Genomic DNA, 19,877 nt, shown 5'->3' with positions numbered 1-19,877 from the left:
TCAAAGCCCTGGGTTTGATCCCTGCCACCACCAAAGGAGAGTGAGATTGAGATCAGAGATCCAGCCAGAGGTCTGATTGAGCAGGGCCTTATAAATCTCAATAAGAAGTCTGAATTTTGTACCACATGAAGGAAGCATTTTCAGCAGTGATCATATTTGCATTTTAGACCATACCAGCTATAGAATGGAACAGGATACAAGGGAGAAAAGAGAGAAGCCATTAAGAAGTTATAATAGAGGCTAGAGAGATGGCTTAGTAGGTAAGGCACTTGCCTGCTAAGCCTAAGGACCCAGGTTCAATTCCCCAGCACCCACATAAACCAGGTGTACAAGGTGTCACATGCGTCCGGAGTTTGTTTGCAGTGGCGACAGGCCCTGGCACACACATTCATATTCTGAGTGTGTGTGTCTGTGTGTGTGTGTGTCTCAAATAAATAAATAAAATATTTTTAAAAAGAAATTATAATAATCCAAGTGAGAATTGATGGCTCAGATGACTGGCAGCAAGTGTATAGTTCAAAGGTAAATGTATTTTTTTCCCAAAGGTAAATGTATTTTAAATGTAGAGTTGAAAGGTTTAGAAATTGAGATAGCTTGAAGAAAAAGGGAGAATTAAAGGTCCTATGTAAATCTTTGCCAGACCCAAGAAATAACGGAGTGGATAAGTACACGCAAGCACGCCCCCTCACCTTCTCCCCAACACCAGCCTCCTCCTTCATAAGCAGTGCTTCGCAAAAGAACTGTTTAAACTATTTCGGCTGCTTTCCCCTCTGTGCCTAGTGACATTTATGCCATTTCACCAAAGAATTCTTGTCAAAATTACCAATTGTTGGCCAGCTAGTCTAGCCTCGTTGGTGAGCCCCAGGGAAATGAAAGATATTGTCTCAGTGGAGGTGGTCAGCATTCTTGAGGATGACAGATGAAGCCTACACACACACACACGCACGCACGCACACACACACACACACACCATACATATGAATATACATACATGCAACACACATGACACATGAAAAAAGCTTTTTAAGAATCTGCTATATAATTTTTGTTTTCAATAAAATAACTTTTAAACTTTATCATAACACTTCAAGATAAGTACAAATAACTTTCATTTTTATATATAAAACTTAAAGTAAAAATCAGGCAAACAGTAAATAGAATGAAATGAATGTTATCATTTTTTAAAATTTATTTATTTATTTGAGACAAAGAGAAACAGATAAGAGAGAATGGCACGCTAGGGCCTTTGGTCACTGCAAAAGAACACCAGATGCATGAGCCACTTTGTGCATCTGGCTTACGTGGTTCTTGGGAAATCAAACCTGAGGTTTTGGTTTGGCAAGCAAGCCCCTTAACTGCTATGCAATCTCTCCAGCCCTGATGGATTTTTTTTTTTTTTACTTAATTCCCATTTATTTAAAGTTCTGTCAGTCTGTATACACTATTTATATTAAAAACACAGGAAGCTGGGGCTCCTAGCAAAAATATACATTTCAGTTTTGGAGATTGTTGGACACGGAGGGGAGCTGTGCTCTCAGTACCAGACCTGGGCAGGGGCGAGTGTGTGGCCAGAAGGGTCAGAGCACCCCTGCCCCCAAGACCTGGCGAGTTAGGGTGGGAGGGGAGAGGCGGGCTGCGCTGGCATGAGTATCTGGCCCACAGAAGGCCTCAGCACTGGCAGGGGAGACAGCAGGCTGGTCCCTTCTGGCCATTCCTGATGGATTTTTTAATACCTTCCTCCTCTTTTAATTAATTTATTCATTCAAGCATTTGTTTGTTTGGCTATATCACAAGGAGTCACTAACAATATTATTTATACTTGCTGCCTAGTATCTCTTTGAACTTAAGTGAAGTACTCTTGTACTCTTGTTGGGCTCTATTTTGAGCATGGAGCTCAATTATCAATTCTAACAGGTTTCTCTATCCTCTCCTGTTCTTTTCTTCATTAAGAAGTGAAATTCGGGCTGGAGAGATGGCTTAGCGGTTAAGCGCTTGCCTGTGAAGCCTAAGGACCCCGGTTCGAGGCTCGGTTCCCCAGGTCCCACGTTAGCCAGATGCACAAGGGGGCGCACGCATCTGGAGTTTGTTTGCAGAGGCTGGAAGGCCTGGCACGCCCATTCTCTCTCTCTCCCTCTACCTGTCTTTCTCTCTGTGTCTGTCACTCTCAAATAAATAAATAAAAAAAAAATTAAAAAAAAAAAAGAAGTGAAATTCACCAGGTGTGATAGCACATGCTTTTAATCCTCGCACTCAGGAGACAGAGGTAGGAGGATTGCTGTGAGTTCACAGCCACCCTGAGACTACATAGTGAATTCCAGGTCAGCCTGGGCTAGAGCGAGACCCTAACTCCAAAAGCCAAAAATAAAAAATTGAAATTCAGGGCTGGAGAGATGGCTTAGTGTTTAAGGCACTTGCTTGTGATGCCTATAGAACCAGGTTTGATTCCCCAGTACCCACACAAAGCCTGATGCACGTGGTGGCACATGTTTCTGGAGTTCCTTTACAGTGGCTAGAGACCCTGGTGCATCCATTCTGTCTCTAATTAATTAATTAATTAATTTTTATAAAAGAGCTGGGTGTGGTGGCTCACACCTTTAATTCCAGCATTTGGGAGGCTGAGGTAGGAGGATAGCTATGAATTCAAGGCCATCCTGAGACTATAGAATGAATTCCAGGTCAGCCTGGCTAGAGCAAAAGCCTACCTCAAACACACACACACAAAAAAAAAAAAAAAGAAGAAGAAGAAGAAGAAAAATTGAAATTCAAATTTGGACTAGTCACTGGCATCCTTAGGCTTTTAGACTTTTCAGACTATAGCAGTGGAACATTTGCTCTTGGCAGGCCCCCAGGCAAAGCATGGTGAGAGTAAGAAGAGAGACTGGCACTTCGGGAAGATGAAATTGAGGTGAAAAGAAAGCTAGTTAAATAGGAAACAGGATGTTTGGACCTTACCTGCTAACACTGCGAAGAAGTAACCTAAAATTGTAAGAGAGAAGAGAACAGAGGAAGACCCAAGGGAGGGAGGGAAAAGCTGGTTATGAGGGAGGAGATAAAAAGGGAAACATGAGTATAGCAAGAGGGGAAGATGGTGAGGTGGGGAAACAGGTGGCGAGGAGAGCAGGACAGGAAAAAGCGAACAGGAAGCCGGGCGTGGTGGCGCACGCCTTTCATCCCGGCACTCGGGAGGCAGAGGGAGGAGGATCACGATGAGTTCGAGGCCACCCTGGGAGGACTTGGTGAATTCCAGGTCAGCCTGGACCAGAGTGAGACCCTACCTTGGGGGAAAAAAATGAACGGAGGAGGAAGAAATAAAAGGAAGAAGGGAGAGAATCATGAAAACACTGAGAGGAGACAGAAGGTCCAGTATCTTCAAGGTAGGTGAGTATGAGGCCTGACATGAGTTTCTTAGTACCAGACAGGAAAGGAAGGAATTACAGTGATTAAGCCATTACGCAGCCCCAAGGTCTGTCATTTACTGAGCTGAGCAAGAGCAGAGACACTCGGCAGCCTCGTCTAGAGCACTTGTGTAAGTCTCAGAGAACTGGCCAGCTCAGAGGAAGCTGTTAACACACTGTGACCTGCTGCTCCTCCACTCCCTCTCCCCACACTCAGCGTGCCCGCACTCGGCCCGAAAACAGCCACCAGCATCTCCAGACTTCGTCTTGCCCCAAAGTCACTGGTTCTAAACAAACCAGCAAGATGCTGTACGGAACAAGGCTGGCTGACAGGCAGGCTGCCTGAGTATGCGCTCCAAGCTCACGTCAGTTTCAGCTCCATCCAGCTCACCTGTCTGAAGAAACTCAACGGTCCAGGGGGCAGTTACAAACAGAATGCCAAGCCTTTCCCTGCTGAGGCCCGGAGAGGCCGACTGGACAGGGCTAAACCTTACCCCCCACAAACACACACACACCCCCACCCCGGATCTATTATCCAGTTCACTCCATCTCCTAGCAGAGAACAACCACCACGGTCCCTCAGAGCCCGCGGCCAAGCCAAGGCAAAGGAAAGCATCCCTCTGGCCATCCAGCCCAAGGGTGCTTACAAAGGAGTGGGGCCTCTGAGCACAGCAGTTCCCCAAAAACCCAGCTTCCCCTTCAGAACCTTCCCTGGCCAGCTCTGATTCCAGCACAGGCCTATTCCTGAGTGGTTTCACCCCAAGATTCTACTCCTCCACCCCTCTGGTCACTGCAGGTCCCCTGAGGTAAGTGGAAAGTAACCCCACCAGAAGCCAGTGGAGACCAGACCCTGCAGACCACAAGCTCAGCTGGGCAGAGCCGGCATTACCTGGCAGGGGGCACTGGCCCCGGCATCTCGGGCGGTGGGGTCTGTCGCAGAGCCGCACCTCTCCCCACCCAGCGACGGGACAAAGCCTTGATTCCACCAGCCTGACTTGCTGGATTCGCCTGGGCCAGGCTCCCTCGGCGCAGCCGCCCAGCTCCCCCGGCGCAGCACGCTCTCCTCTGCGGGCGGGAGAAGGCGAAGGGGCGGGGAAGGAGGGAGGGAAGGAGGGAGGGAAGGAGGCGGGAGCAAGCCCGGCTTGGCTTCTTTCAGCAAAGAGGAGCTAGGGGAGCGGCGGCAGCCAGGTTCCCACCATCTCTGAGGTTCTCACCTCTCCATCTCCAGCAAGAGATGGCTTTGGGGAGGGCTGACGGTCAAGAAGACAAGCAGAGCTCAGAGCTCCCCTGTGACTTGGATCTGCTGCTGGGATGGAGGGTCTTTTCTATACCTCCTCACTTCAGACTCAGGATTCTGTCCCAAATGCATCTCACCATGAGAAGAGCTAGGCAGCCCTTACAGCACCATCTCCCCAAAGCAAAGAAAGGTAAGAGCACTTACGGTGCCTGGCCTGGGGACTTTATAAGCCTGCCTCGGAGCCTTACAAAGTGGGCACCACACTAAAACTGAGGTCCAAGGAGAATCTGATCTCATTCAGAATTTCTTAAGCACCGAAAGTGATCTGGGCAACAGAACTCTGACCAACTATGGATCAGACTCTGTAAAGGGTGCCTCTCAAAACCAGAAATAAAAATGCACCTTCACATATTTCCAAATGCTCCCCCGGAAGCAGTACAGCTCATCACTGACCTCTCTTACCCAGCCTTACCACTGAGGCAGCAGTCCAGTTAAGCAGATTATCTCTTCCATTTTATCACTGGGAGTTTGGATCTTGCTCTGAGTTTTAGCAATGGAAGACTTTGAAAGATTTTTAAACAGAACAAGATCTAACTTCCAGTCAATAGAGAGGCTGGATAAGAAAAAAAGCTCGTCTTTTTAGAGCTACAGGCAGCAAAACACAGCAATGATTTAGACTCATGTGTAAAATAACATGAAAAGCAATCACAAATTCTGAAGACACCGCTTGGAATCAGCAGCAGCAGCAGAATAAGAGAAAATACGACTTAGTTCACACCATGATCTGATTCCCAAGTCTATGCATTTATGTTTACTTCCCTATTTCTCTGCTGTGTTTGCAACAGGTCAGTGTTAGGTATTGTGATGATTTATACTGCTTGTCTACTTGACAGAATCACCTGTAAAGAATTAACTAGATTAAGTTAACTAGACTAAGTGAAGAATCATCTAGACTAAGTTAATTGTGGTGGGAAGACCCACCATAGTTGTGGGCTGCACCATTTCTGGACTACGTTTCTTGCTCTCTGCTTCCTCACTGTGACCAGCTCTGCTTCAAGCTCTTGCCACCCCCCACCCTTCTCTGCCATGATAGACTAAAACCTGGAGCTCAAAGTGGAAATAAGCCTGCCCTTCCTTTCTTAAACTCTTGGTCAAGTCTTTTGTCCCATCCACAACAAGGTAACTCACACAATAATCTTTGTTCTAACTGCAGGATCCCTTCTCCTTACTGCTTGGCAAAGAATTAAGTAACCAATATTAAACCTGATTTGTATGAGGTTTCTCATCTTTCCTGGCAGATATCTGTAAGTCCACTCAATGTGCCCAAATTAGTTTAACTGTACAAGAAAAGCATCATGAGGAAAGAAAGATCCCAGCTCTTTTGTTAAGTATTATTCACTCTTCCCAGGCCCTGAATGTTTGTTATTTGGTAGAAGAGACTGGGAATTCCTACATTAAAGAAAAACTGGGCAGGGTGTGGCGCACGCCTTTAATTCCCAGAACTTGGGAGGCAGAGGTAAGAGGATTGCTGTGAATTTGAGACCCCCCTGAGACTACATAGTGAATTCCAGGTCAGCCTGCACTAGACTGAGACCCTACATTGAAAAAAATAACAATAATCTATTAAGTATGCAATAAATAACTATGTTAAGTCCATGCAATGAGAATAAGCTACTAAGGAGCAAAGCAGCATGGAAAAACCTAATGTATACTGCTAAGTAAAAGAATCCATTCTATAAAGGTGATTCCAAATAAATGATAGTGTACAAAAGGAAGGACTACAGCATCAGTAAAAAAAAAAAAAAAAAAAAATGTGGAAGGAAAGAGTTTAATGGATCAGCAGGTAAGGCATAGAGCAGTTCTAAATTTTTCATTTATTGATTTGCGTATGTATGCGCATATAAATTGCCCCTGCAAATGAACTCCAGATACATGTGCCATTTTGCATCTGGCTTTACTTGGGTGCTGGGGAATTGAACTGGAGCTGGCAGGCTTTGTATGAAAGAATCTTCATCCACTGTGCCATCTCCCCAACCCCTAGGGCATTTTTAGTTCAGTGGAAATATTTGTATGGTGGACATAAGACATCATGCATTTATCGAAACATGCAGATCTACATAACGCAATGAGTAAACTTAAACTATGGATTTCAACTGCCATGTGTCAATACTGGTTCCGCAATGGTACTATCCCAACTCTGGTAATAAAAGAAACTAAGAGTTCTGTTTTGCTCACTTTTTCAACAAACGTATAACTGCTCTGAAAATAGTTTAAAAGGGGACAGTATCAGGCCGGGTGTGGTGGCGCATGCCTTTAATCCCAGCACTCGGGAGGCAGAGGTAGGAGGATCACCATGAGTTCGAGGCCACCCTGAGACTCCATAGAGAATTCCAGGTCAGCCTGAGCTAAAGTGAGACCCTACCTCAAAAACCCAATAAATAAATAAATAAAGGGGACAGTATCAAACAAAATTGCAAGCAAATACCCAAAGCCATAGATACTCACCTCTCTTGCTACAGTCACTGGATATAAAAATCACTGGATCGCTATAAAAGTTTCAGCTACTTTTCAGTCTCAATGCACCACTGAGAACACTGCACAGCATACTTTTTAGTATTGGGGTACTAGGGAAGCCATTTTCCTGCATGGCCCCCTGAGAGCTTACTCTGAAATACAACCTGGTTCTTAGAACACATTGGTGCTATTATTTCCTTTAATTTGGGCTTAGTACTTCTAATAATTCAGAAGCTGCATTAGATTTTAACCACTGCAGTGCCTTTGGCCAACACTGAGCTTAGGCAGTCCAAACCACTATTTTTGTAAGAACAGCATCATGCTAAGTCTCCTACAGCTTACCTTTATAATGGCATTTCTTTGAGACTTAAAATGCACAACTTCAGTCATCCTCCTAAATTTCACATTGTCAGCTTCAGCCCCTTGATTCCCGCGCACTCTCTGCCATCAATCTAGCATGCTTGCTTCCCCTTCTAGTTGTGGTCACCTCAGAATCTATTAAGTATGCAAGTTCTTGAATTTATCAAGCATTCATCATGTGTGAGTAAAGTACTCTACCACTGCTTGTATGTGTATATGTGTGTGTGTGTGTGTGTGTGTGTGTGTGTGTGTGTATCTATCTCTCCAGGCTTCTTTTTGCTGTTTGACACAGGGTCTCACTAAGTTGCCCAGGATAGCCTTAAATTCACTTTGTAGCCCAAGCAGGCCTTGAGCTGGGATCCTTCTACTTCAGGCTCCCCAGCAGCTGGGATTATACGCCTGCATTATCAGACCCAACCTCATCATGTTCCCTTGCATATACTAAGTTTTAGGAATTAAAGATGACCAAGAAATTAACTGTGTCTCCCAGAAACACCACGAATAGGGAAGGCTGGTGTGTATAAGCCTAAAAAGTAAGTCAGGCATGGTGACACATGCCTGTCATCCTACCAATTGAGAGGTAAAGGCAAGAGAGGATCAGGAGTTAAATGCCATCCTCATAGCAAAATCAAAGGCCTGCCTGGGTTACATGAGACCCAGTCTCAAAAAAATGGTAATGTTCCACTAGACAACTAAATAAACTAAGTAGGATCAACCTGAACACAAGTGCATCTATCACACAGTGAGGAAAGATCAAATTTAGATACCTTCTATTTTAGCTTGCAGTTATAAAAATAAAACACTTGGGCTACAGAGATGGCTAAATGGTTAAGGTACTTGCCTGCCAAGCCTAAGGACCCAGGTTCGATTCCCCAGTACCCATGGAAGCCAGGTGCACAAGTGGCACATGACTCTGCCTCCCCCCCCCTCTAATAAATAAATCATTTTAAAACATAAAATACCAGTTTAGTTATAACTAGCGGACACCCAATGTCTCTCTTTCAGTGCTGTTTTAAGAAACTTGGCTCCCTCTGATGAAGCATGGAACTTATGAACTTAAGGAAAACTGATAAGGTGCCAACAGTTTGTTGTTGATTACTGAAGACTCAAGCTTGTGATCAAGGAAGGAACCACTAGCTCAGGAAACAAAGCAGCATGCCAGACATGGTGGTGCATGCCTGTTATCACAGCGCTTGAGAGGCAGAGGCAGGAAGACTGCTGTAACCTGGAGGCCAACTTGGTATATAGAGTGAGTTCCAGGCCAGCCAGGACCTGTCAAGAAAAAAAAGAAAAAGAAAAAGAAAAACAGGAATGAAGAAAAGGAAAGAAAGAAATTTTTAAAAAGACAAAGACAGGGAAGGATGGAAGGAACAGAGGGAAGGAGGGAGAAAAAAATGAGGTTTCTACTGTGAGGACTTTAGAAATGAGACTGTGCATCAAAGACAGAAATTAAACACTAGAGATATCAAATGACTTGCTGAAATCTACACAAGTAAACAGTTAGCTTGTTTAAAATGCAATAGCTCCCTTTCACTTATACAGTCCTTTGATTACAAAGTAAATAATTGACAAATTATTCTTACAAGCTATGGACCTTGGCCAGTAATGCTAACTTGTAGAGTCTTCTAAGGCCTAATCAGGATCTTTTAGGTCACACATCTGACCTCTGTAGGCATATGAGTTTGCAACACTTGTTAACTCTATTATAAAAACTAACAATCTAGGGATTGGAGAGATGGTTCAGAGGTTAAGGTGCTCACCTGCAAGCCTAGCAACCTGGGTTCGGTTCCCCAATACCCATGTAAAGCCAGATGCACAGTGGCACATGCATCTGGTGTCCATTTGCAACAGCTAGAGGCCCTGGTAAGCCCATTCTCTCTCCCTCCCCCTCCCTCCCTCCCCCCCCCCCGCCTCTCTCCTATCACTCTCTGCTTGCAAATAAAACAAACAAAAAATAATAATAATGATCCCTGGGTGTGGTAGTGCACAATATGGCGGCACATGCCTTTCATCCCAGCACTCAGGAGGCAGAGGTAGAAGGATCACTGTGAGTTCGAGGCCAGCCTGAGACTACATAGTGAATTCCAGATTAGCTTTGGCTACAGCAAGACCATACCTCAAAAAAACAAAAAATAAATACATAATGATCAGGGCTGACGAGATTGCTCAGTGGTTAAGGTGCTTGCCTGCAAAGCCTAAGTACCCAGGATTGATTCCCCAATACCGATGTAAAGCCAAGCACACAATGTGGCCCACACATCTGGAGTTTGTTGTTTTGTTTTGTTTTGTTTTGTTTTTTTGCAGTGGCTAGAGGCCCTGGCAGGCCATATTCATTCCTTTTCTCTCTAGTAAATAAATTTTAAAATATCTTTTAAAAAACTAATGATCAATATAAGAATTATAAAAACTGGTTTTATTTAGTGACTATAGATTTCAACCTAATGACTATATATTTAATTGGTGTCTACTATGATTGAAGTGACTATGGGATTTGAGTTGTTTCTATACGCTTATTTCACAACCAGAAACAATTTTAAGAATGTATTTACTGGGCTAAAGAAATGGCTTAGCAGTTAAGGTGTTTGCCTGCAAAGCCAAAGGACCCAGGTTCAATTCCCTAGGTCCTACAGAAGCCAGATGCACAAAGGGCAAATGCATCTGGAGTTCATTTGCAGTGGCTGAGGCCCTGGCGCGCCCATTCTCTCTCTGTCTCTGTCTGATTCTCTTCTCTCTCTCTCCTTGCAAATAAATAAGAATTTTTAATTTTTTTAAAAAGAATGTATTTACTAAATGAAAATTATGATCTTCTGAGACCACAAGTAAATGCATGAAGAAATCAGTTAACAGTGATGATGTGGTATTTAAAGAACTATCAAATATGCCATTTTTTCTTGTAATAGAATGGCAAGACCACTTGTCTATTAAGGACACTCTCTACAATGACAAATAGTAACAGCTTACAAAATAGTTGGTGTGTGAATGTGTGTTGGTGTGTATGTGAGCACACATGTGCATGGACGCTACGCACGTGTGAGTGGATGGAGGGCGCGGTTGGTGCCGGATGTCTGCCTCAGTCATTGTCCATTTACGTTTACTGAGACAGGGTCCCTCACTTGAACCCAGAGCCTGGCGGTTCTCCAGCTTGTCCTGGGGAGCCCCTGACAATGCTTCCCAAGCGCTGGGCCCTCACTCTCAGCCAGCACTTATTTGGGTATGATGATCGAAACTCTGTCCCCGACACTTGCATAGCAGGCTGCATTCCACTGAACCATCTTTTGAGCGGCACAGAAATACTTTAGTTAGTATGGAACCACAAGATCCAGATAACCATAGGAAATCTTGACCAAAAAAATAATAATAATAATAAGCAAAGTTGGTGCATCTTACCACCAAATTTTAAACTATATTACACATGCACTGGAAGGCTTAGACAAGAGGGCAGCCTGGTCTAGATAGTAAGTGCCAGACCAGCCTAGGCTACAGCAACCCTGACTCAAAAAATAAAACAAATAAAAATATTCCTGTGGGAGTAGGTATATAGCTTAGCAAAAGAGGGCTTGCCTAGCATGATGAGGCCCTGAATTTGATCCCTGCCCACCACAAAAAAAGTCCAACATAGTGTCAATTACTCCTAACAAATTAAACAAGCTCTGTGAAGCAGCCAATGTAGAGATCAAAGTCATCAACTCTATAGCTGACCAGCCAAGCCAAATATCCCTAGTGGAGCAATGGTGGCATGTCTGTCACGGGGTAAACCAGCTGCTCTGACTGGACTGGAGGCTTGCTCCACAGTACGGGGTTCCTGCCTGGGACTGAAAACCTAATCAAAATACTTTGGCTGGGGGAGGCCCTAAGCAGTAGAGGGGGAACCACTACTGTCTGACTAAGTAGACACATTATGCCCTCCAAGTTGCCCTCTACATACTTATGCTTATGCCCACATATTAATTCTACTCTCACTTTTGGTTAGAGGAGCTGCTCCTTTCAGACAGCTGTGACCACTGGGGAGACTCAAAACTGACCGAAGTGCTGAGAAGAAATGACAGTGGCATGTTCAGCACCAAGTAATGTATCTCTATCATATTTTCAAGGCTCATGGACTATTACAGAAGAGGTGGTAAAAAGAATTAAAAGAGGGGTGCTTTACAATACAATCTTCCCAACACAAAGTGGTATGGGACTCATGACTTCATAGTGGCTAACACTACCTACATAAGACCTGCGTAACAGGAGGGGGAAATGATGCCATCAAAATAAGAGACTGGTTGGAAAGAAGAAGGGACTCAGTGGAGTGTGGATTTGGGAAGAGGGAAAAGGGAAAGTAATGGGAGGGGACTATGGTCATGGTATATTGTCTATATGTATGGAGGTTGTCAATAAAAAGTTTATTAAGAAAAATAAGCAAGTTCTCACTATTTCTCCAAAAGAGGAACACAAAGTCTTAAGAACTACTACATCTCAGCATTAAACTTTATCTCTTATTTTGGGGGGAGTTTAAGCACCAGTATAGATAAAGTAGTCTTTATTTGAAAATACTTGGAACTGAAAGTGTTTCAGATTTCAATTTTTTTTTAGTTTTAGAATATATACATATACAAAATGAGATCTTGGGAACAAAACCCAAATGTACCCAGGGAATGTATCATGTCTCACAGGCACATTATGTACAATGAAGGTAGTTTTACACAGTATTTTTTAGTGTGCTGGTGATTTTACTGCAACATGTCACATAAGGTCAGGTGTAGAATATTTCACTTCTATGTCAGAGCTCAGGAAGTTTTAAATTTGGGAGAATTTTGAATTTTGGTTTACAGATGCTCAAACTTGTATTTGCAGTCTCCATCAGGCTGTCATCTCTCCTGGAACACCCTTATCGATCATTTTCTCCCACTGGCTCCTGGTGAACTCCAGCTTCCGGTGTGTCCTCTAACTTGTCATTCCTATGCAGTCCTCACCTTGAACGGCATGCTCTACCTTTAGGATCTTAGAAGAGCTCGTGAAAACTTTCTACTTTATTTACCACAAATGTCTTCTATCTCCAGCCAGACTACAAGTCCCCTTGTTTAGGAATGTCCATTAATCACTGTTCCCTCAGCACCTCATACAAAGCTTCATGTGCCAAAGGCTGAACCCAAACAAATCTAAAAAACAAAAACAGATTCTAGGGCTGAGGGGATGGCTTAAAGGTTAAGGCGCTTGCCTGCAAAGCCAAAGGACCCAGGATCAATTCCCTAGAACCCACGTCAGCCAGATGTATATGGTGGCACTTGCATCTAGAGTTTGTTTGCAGTGGCTGGAGGACCTGGTGCACCTTTCACTCTCACTTTCTGCCTCTTCTCTCTCTCCCCCTCCTCTCTCCCTCAAAATAAACAAACAAATAAAAATATATTTTTAGAAATTACCTAACTTTGGTTTAACTGAACAATATGTCTTTGCCTTGCCCTTGCATGATACCTGCTTGTTTCCAAGACTGCCTTAAATATCTTTCCCAAATAATTTAAAATGTTGCAGCAGTACAACTGACTTTATAGAAAAGTGGCAGTAATACATTCTGCACAAAAAGCTTGCAGGCTTCTGTGTCAGTAAAGCAGGAGACAATTTTAATAGATCCGTTTCATTTTAAAGACCTCTACAATCAAACATTATGGATACACTTTTTCTTTTATAACCCAAGTTCTCTTACTACTGAAATCTTTCTTTCTAGCTTTAAGCAAGTTTAGATTCCAGCTATGGTGTTCTCATAGGTAAGCCAAAGTTTTTAGAAAGTTATTTTCCATAAGATACTGCAAAGAGTCAAACATATGCAGCAATGAACAATGAACGACAGCCCACCCCATTACTGAGTTTACTTCTTACAAACAATCCTAAACCTTCTCACCAGCAAGGCGCTGCTCCAATGCTGTCGCTGCAGCGCTCTCCTGAACCCACCACAGTGCCTCCAGCACTGCCTCGGGTCACACACACACCCTTCTTACCGTCTTCTCCCTACTCTAAGTGAGGCATCACCAGCTTGAGGGACCCGGGAAGGCAAACTGAGTGCTTGATAAGTGTTAGCTAAACAAACAAAACTGAGCTAAGGGCTGGAGAGATGGCTTAGCGATTAAGGTGTTTGCCTGCAAAGCCAAAGGATCCTGGTTCGATTCTCCAGGACCCACGAAAGCCAGATGCACAAGGGGGCGCACGCATCTGGAGCTCATTTGCAGTGGCTGGAGGCCCTGGCACGCCCATTCTCATATTCTCCCTCTCTCTCTCTCTCTTTCTTTCTCTCTGCCACTTTCTCTCTCTCAAATAAATATTTTTTTAAAGTGAGCTAAAAAGCACCATTAGCATTTCCATTTTATTATTATTATTATTATTTTGGTTTTCCAAGGTAGGGTCTCACTCTAGCTCAGGCTGACCTGGAACTCATTATGCAGTCTCAGGGTGGTCTCGAACTCACAGCAATCCACCTACCTCTGCTTTCCAGGTGCTAGGATTAAAGGCATGTGCCACCACGCCCAGCAGCATTTCCATTTTAATAAAATAGAAACTGAGGTGACTTTGCCTCTTTCTCCAACCAAAGATTATAATCAGACTTCATCAAGGGTCCTAACAGCACCTTCTCCTCTCTCCATGGATCAGTCGGGGTACAAGCAGCCCCAGGGTAGGAGCTGGAGGTCCTTGTCCTTAATCAAGCCACCTGACTGCTTCGAGACAGATTTCCTCATTTATCAAATGAGAATAATCATACCCTGAAGATTGCCTAAGATGATGTCAGGAAAAGTGACTTAAGTGTAAAATTACACACTAGGCTAAAGATGATGCTTAAGATAATGACTCCTAGTTGACGGTGACAATTAACACAATCAAAACTAACAAAATCCCAAGATGTGCATGGTGGCACATGCCTTTAACCCCAGCACTCGGGAGGCAGAGGTAGAAGGATCGTCGTGAGTTCAAGGCCATCCTGGGACTACATAGTGAGTTCCAGGTCAGCCTGGGCTAGAGTGAGACCCTATCTTGAAAAAAAACAAAAAAAAAAAAAAAAGGAAAGGAAAGGAAAAGAAAATCCCTCTTGAAAAATCAGCTTGATTATCCTCATTTTATAAATAGAAAAATAAGACACAAGGAGCTTAACATCTGTCCAAAGACCATACACCTAGTAGACTGCAGAGCTTAAAGTAGAATTTACCCAAAAGTGCTTTCTATGTTATTTCCCAAACAATGACAAAATCTTAAGGTTTTATTCTCCTTTAATTTCAAATACCACTAGGGAGATAGGACAGTGATAATCCTAAGTGGGGAACATTTTCTTGCCCCTCAGGCCAAGTTAAAAAAGAGTTAGCCTTGTCAGTAAATATGTATACACTCTGGCTCAATTATTATGGAGGCAGAATTGGGTGTGTATATTAGAAAACATTCTCACTGCAACCTTAAATTTAAACTGAAACCATGACAAGAAATACAAAAACGGACAATCCCTACTTTGCCAGTCACTGTTCTGGCTATGAGACGCCAGAGAGTGGGCACTGACATCAAGACAGCTCAAATTCACGCTGGAAGAGAGAGCTGGGCCAAGGCCGTCGTGTGAGCGATCGGCTGTGATGGCCCTTTCTTCACACCAACCACGGCAGTGCAGACTGAGACACCCACACCCCTGCTTTGTCTAAGTGGCTCTGCAGAAGCACACTGAACGGCAGACAGGCTTTCAGGTGACACACACTGACACAATGCTGGCTTCAGACAGTTTGGGGCAGGCTTCTGTGGGTGGGTGACACAGCTCGTAATATCTGCGGCTTTCAATGTGCATATGCCTACAGCCAGAAACTCTTTTTATCTGGGGTAAGAGTGTGGGGGGGGGGGAGCTTAAGGATGTATTTGGAATTCACAAACTCAGAGAACAGTGTGAGTATGTCATCTTCTCAGAAAGAGCTCTAGCATGGGGCAGACAGCGAGATCCCATGGTGCCAAGGTCTACCCTAACCTTTCCCTGCACTCAGGGCTTCTCGGAGCTCAGCAGGACATGGGAATGACTTCAACTGAGGCAGCGGATTCATCACTGCAGTCTTCTCCCCACCCAGAACTCATCGCTCGGCAAGCTGCACCAGCCTTCCCTAAGTGTCTCCCAGATGCGGTGCCTTGTACTATGTATCAGGGGCAACAGAGATGCAAACACTCATGAAAACGGGAGAACTGTAGAACAGGCTCACCACAGGCAGGGAAAGGGGCCCTAATTCTGACTATGAAAGCCAACGAGGCTTTACCACGGTGCCTACGTCCTCTTGTAGACACCCTCCTTGCTGTATTCAGGATCAATCAATCCATTAAAAAAAAAAAACTAATTATTTCAGAAAGATTTCTGATGGATAAGAGGCAGAGGTAGGAGGATCACCATGAGTTCGAGGCCACCCTGAGAATACATAGTGAATTCCAGGTCAGCCTGAGCTGGAATGAAACCCTACCTCAAAACAAACAAACAAAAAAGCATGCATCTGGTTAGGAGGGTATGGTGGCACAAACCTCTAATCCCAGCACTGGGAGGCAGAGGTAGTGGATCATCACAATGAACTTGAGGCCAGCCTGGGACTAAGAGTGAGTTCTAGGCTAGAGTGAGATCCTACCTCAAAAAAAAAAAAAAAAACAATTAAAAATAATAATAAATCTGGTGATAATTAAATGCCAGGGGCTATGGGAAAAGATGATACACCTTCAACTGAGCTAAACTGAGGGTTGGAAGATACTAGTTTTCATCTAAGAGAGTCCCTTACTAGATGGTTACAAAGCTTAATGACCCTAAATGTCCCTGTAACATTAAAGAAATACATGAGTCGAAAAAGTCCTTGTTGCCATTTTGGATGTCCAAGTAACCAGTGACTAAAGTGGTCTCAGACCTAAAGTCTCCTCCAGTGATCAGAACTGTTTCAGGCTGTGGTAACAAACTAGCTCTGTCAACAGGCACGAATTTCATACCTTAAGTGGACTGTGATGAATCCCTCCCCCCAATCAAGACCTTTACAAAAGGAGAGAGCAGGAGAGGAAAAGATGTCTTCACCAGAAAGAAGCAAAAATAATAGAAAGAATATAGCCTCGGAACTGAATCCAGTTTTGTTTTTTTTTTTTTTTTTGGTTCATTTTTATTTATTTATTTGAAGAGTGACAGAGAGAGAAAGAGGCAGATAGACAGAGAGGCAATGGGTGCGCCAGGGCTTCCAGCCACTGCAAACAAACTCCAGATGCCTGTGGCCCCTTGTGCATCTGGCTAACGTGGGTCCTAGGGAATCAAGCCCCATGCTTTGTGTATCTGGCTTAATGTGGACACTAGAGAATTGAATTTGGGCTGGTAGGCTTTGCAAGCAAGCACTTTTAACTGCAGAGCCAACTCCCCAGCCCTGCTTTTCTTTTTAAAATTTATTTATTTATTTATTTATTTACTTATTTGACAGTGACAGAGAGAGGAAGAGGCAGATAGAGAGTACACTGCACACACGCGCACACACACACAAACACACACACACACACACACCACATAGCACAGAAACAGCCCCCCCCCACACACATATACAAAAAAAAAGCACCTAAGTAAATGGTGGCACATGCCTGTCATTCCAACACATGGGAGGTGGAGGAAGGGAGATCAGACCCTATTTTAAAAAAAAAAAATGTCTAGTAATTTCTGTAATACATTATAACTAGACGGGACATCACCAAGTCCAACCTTCCTGGGTATAACTGGTGGGATTGATACCTAGAGAAGTGACATCTCACAAAAGTTGATAAGAATGTGAAACACGGGCTGGAGAGATGGCTTGGCGGTTCAGCGCTTGCCTGTGAAGCCTAAGGACCCCAGTTCGAGGCTCGGTTCCCCAGGTCCCATGTTAGCCAGATGCACAAGGGGGCGCACACATCTGGAGTTCGTTTGCAGAGGCTGGAAGCCCTGGCGCGACCACTCTCTCTCTCTCTCCCTCTATCTGTCTTTCTCTCTGTGTCTGTCGCTCTCAAATAAATAAAATTACTTAAAATATATATTAAAAAAAAAAAAGAATGTGAAACACATTGTGATAGGGATGTAAAATAATACACCCAACTAACAGAGTTAGCATGCAGTCCAGTAATACTATATATATATATATATATATATATATATATATATATATATATATATATATATATATGCTAAATGAAATTTTTGGGGGCTGGAGAGATGACTTAGTAGTTAAGGCACTTACCTGCAAAGCTAAAGGACCCAGATTCAATTCCCCAGGACCCATGTAAGCCAAATATATGATACATGCATCTAGAGTTCATTTGCAGTAGCTGCAGGCCCTGGTATACCCATTCTCTCTAACTGCCTCTCTCTTTCTCATGAATAAATAAAAATAGGGGCTGAGGAAATGGCTTAGCAATTAAGGCATTTGCTTGTGAAGCCTAAGGACCCTGGTTCGATTTCCCAGGACCCATGTAAGCCAGGTGCATAGGGGATACAAGTGTCTGGAGTTCAGTTGCAGTGGCTAAAGGCCCTAGTGCCCCCATTCACTCTTTCTATCTGCCCCTTCCTCTTTCTCTCTGTCTCTCTCTCTCTTTCTCTCTCTCTCCCTCTCTCTCTCAAATAAATAAGTAAAATAGAAAAAAAATAGTTAAAAAATAAATAAAAGTAATTTTTTAAAAATAGACTTTAGGGCTGGGGAAATGGCTTAGCGGTTAAGGCATCTGCCTGCAAAGCCTAAGGAACCCATTCGATTCCCACAGGTCCCACATAAACCAGATGCACAAAAGGGTACATGCATCTGGAGTTCATCTGCAGTAGCTAGAGGTGCTGGTGTGCCCATTCTCTCTCTATATCTGCCTCTTCCTCTTCTTCCCTCCCTCCCTCTCTTTCTGTCTCTCAAATAAATAAATAGTTTTTAAAATACACTTTAGGAGCTTTAGGGGATGGTACTGTACCTCACAGTGCCTAGCAATACCTTCAAAAGACCCTCACAATAGGAGAAAAAGATGATGACATCAAAGTAAAAGAGAGACTAACTGAGAGAGGGAGGGGATATGATGGAGAGCAGAGTTGCGAAGGGAAAAATGGGGGAGGGAAGGTAAATATCATGGTTTATTGTCTGTAAGTATAGGAACTGTCAATAAAAAATTAAAAATTTATAAAATAAAATAATAAAAAATACATTTTTTCCAGGCATGGTAGTGCATGCTTTAATCCCAGTACTCGAGAGGCTGAGGTAGGAGGATCGCCATGAGTTCGAGGGCACCCTAAGACTACATAGTGAATTCCAGGTCAGTCTGGACTAGAGTGAAACCCTACCTCAAAAAAAAATATATATATATATATTTACATAAGAAGTATATATGAATGTATTCATAGTATTATTATTCAATTATAGCCAAAAAGGGAAAACTATCCTATTACCAATTGATGAACAGATAAATAAGATATGGTATATCCAAACAACAGAATATATACAAAATCCATACAAAGCAATATTAATTTGTAGAAAATATCAAATATTTAGCAATAAAATGGGACATGTGACAATATAAACTAGAACAGAAACTAAAAATAAAGTTTTTTTTAAATATGTTTCATTTATTTTATGGGGTGGGGAGGGAGAGAATGGGTGCTCCAAGGCCTCTAGCCACTGCAAACAAACATCAAACACATGTGCCACCAAGTGATTCTGGTTTATGTGGATTCTGGAGAAATGAACCTGGGTCTTTAGGCATTGCAGGAAACTGCTTTAACCACTAAGCAATCTCTCCAGCCCATTATTCAGAATTGTCACAAAGAAACCTCCATCCAAGATTCTGCAAACAAAATAGTCTCTTTGCCTATGGAACTTATAAGACAAATCCTGCAGAAGTCAGATATTAAAAAATAAACAATCCAACTAAACATAATTACCACTTGTGTTACACACCCAGTGCTAATCAGGAAGGTGTGAGTAAAAGACAACATAACCAGAAGAGAGGCTTAACCCACACCCCAGGTTACAGATCAGAAGTAGCTTCTCTCAACTCTCCCTCCAGCATGAAGGTCAGTATTCTCTCCTTATGTCACCTGATCACCCATTGCTTTCTTTGTGTAGCTGAAAGCATCACGGGCAAACATAAACAAACACAAAATCATGCATGGCAAGTGCAAGCCAGCTCCCTCAGGTGCCACGTGTGGAACACAAGCTTCCTTCTCTAAATGTCTAAAAGCTATAAAATGGGGATAATACTACAGATCACAGTTTTGCTCTATGGAAAAAGTGCTCAGAAATAAAAACATTTTATCACTATGAGTTTGAGACCACCCTGAGACTAAATAGTGAATTCCAGATCGGGCTGGGTTAGAGGGAGAGCCTACCTCAAAATAAAAAGAAAGAAAACAAGACTGTTACTTTGGGCTG

General features: G+C 43.2%; 1 protein-coding gene across 6 annotated transcripts in view; it reads right to left on the bottom strand.

Annotated features, from left to right (window-relative positions):
* Pak1 (p21 (RAC1) activated kinase 1) overlaps positions 1 to 19,877 on the bottom strand; it is a 146,428-nt gene that overhangs the window by 84,294 nt on the left and 42,257 nt on the right. For 2 of the 6 annotated variants that reach the window (XM_045145606.1, XM_045145607.1), the window contains exon 1: positions 4,285 to 4,450. The exons of the other annotated variants lie outside the window; for them this stretch is intronic. The gene's annotated coding sequence lies outside the window, so the exon portion shown is untranslated. Of the gene's footprint in view, positions 1 to 4,284; positions 4,451 to 19,877 lie in introns of those variants that run through there. 6 annotated transcript variants of the gene reach the window in all.

Source organism: Jaculus jaculus, chromosome 3 (genome assembly GCF_020740685.1).
Source record: "Jaculus jaculus isolate mJacJac1 chromosome 3, mJacJac1.mat.Y.cur, whole genome shotgun sequence".
Lineage (NCBI taxonomy): Eukaryota > Metazoa > Chordata > Mammalia > Rodentia > Dipodidae > Jaculus > Jaculus jaculus.
Note: the sequence above shows the minus strand (reverse complement) of the source record. Positions and strands in the feature narration are given on the sequence as shown.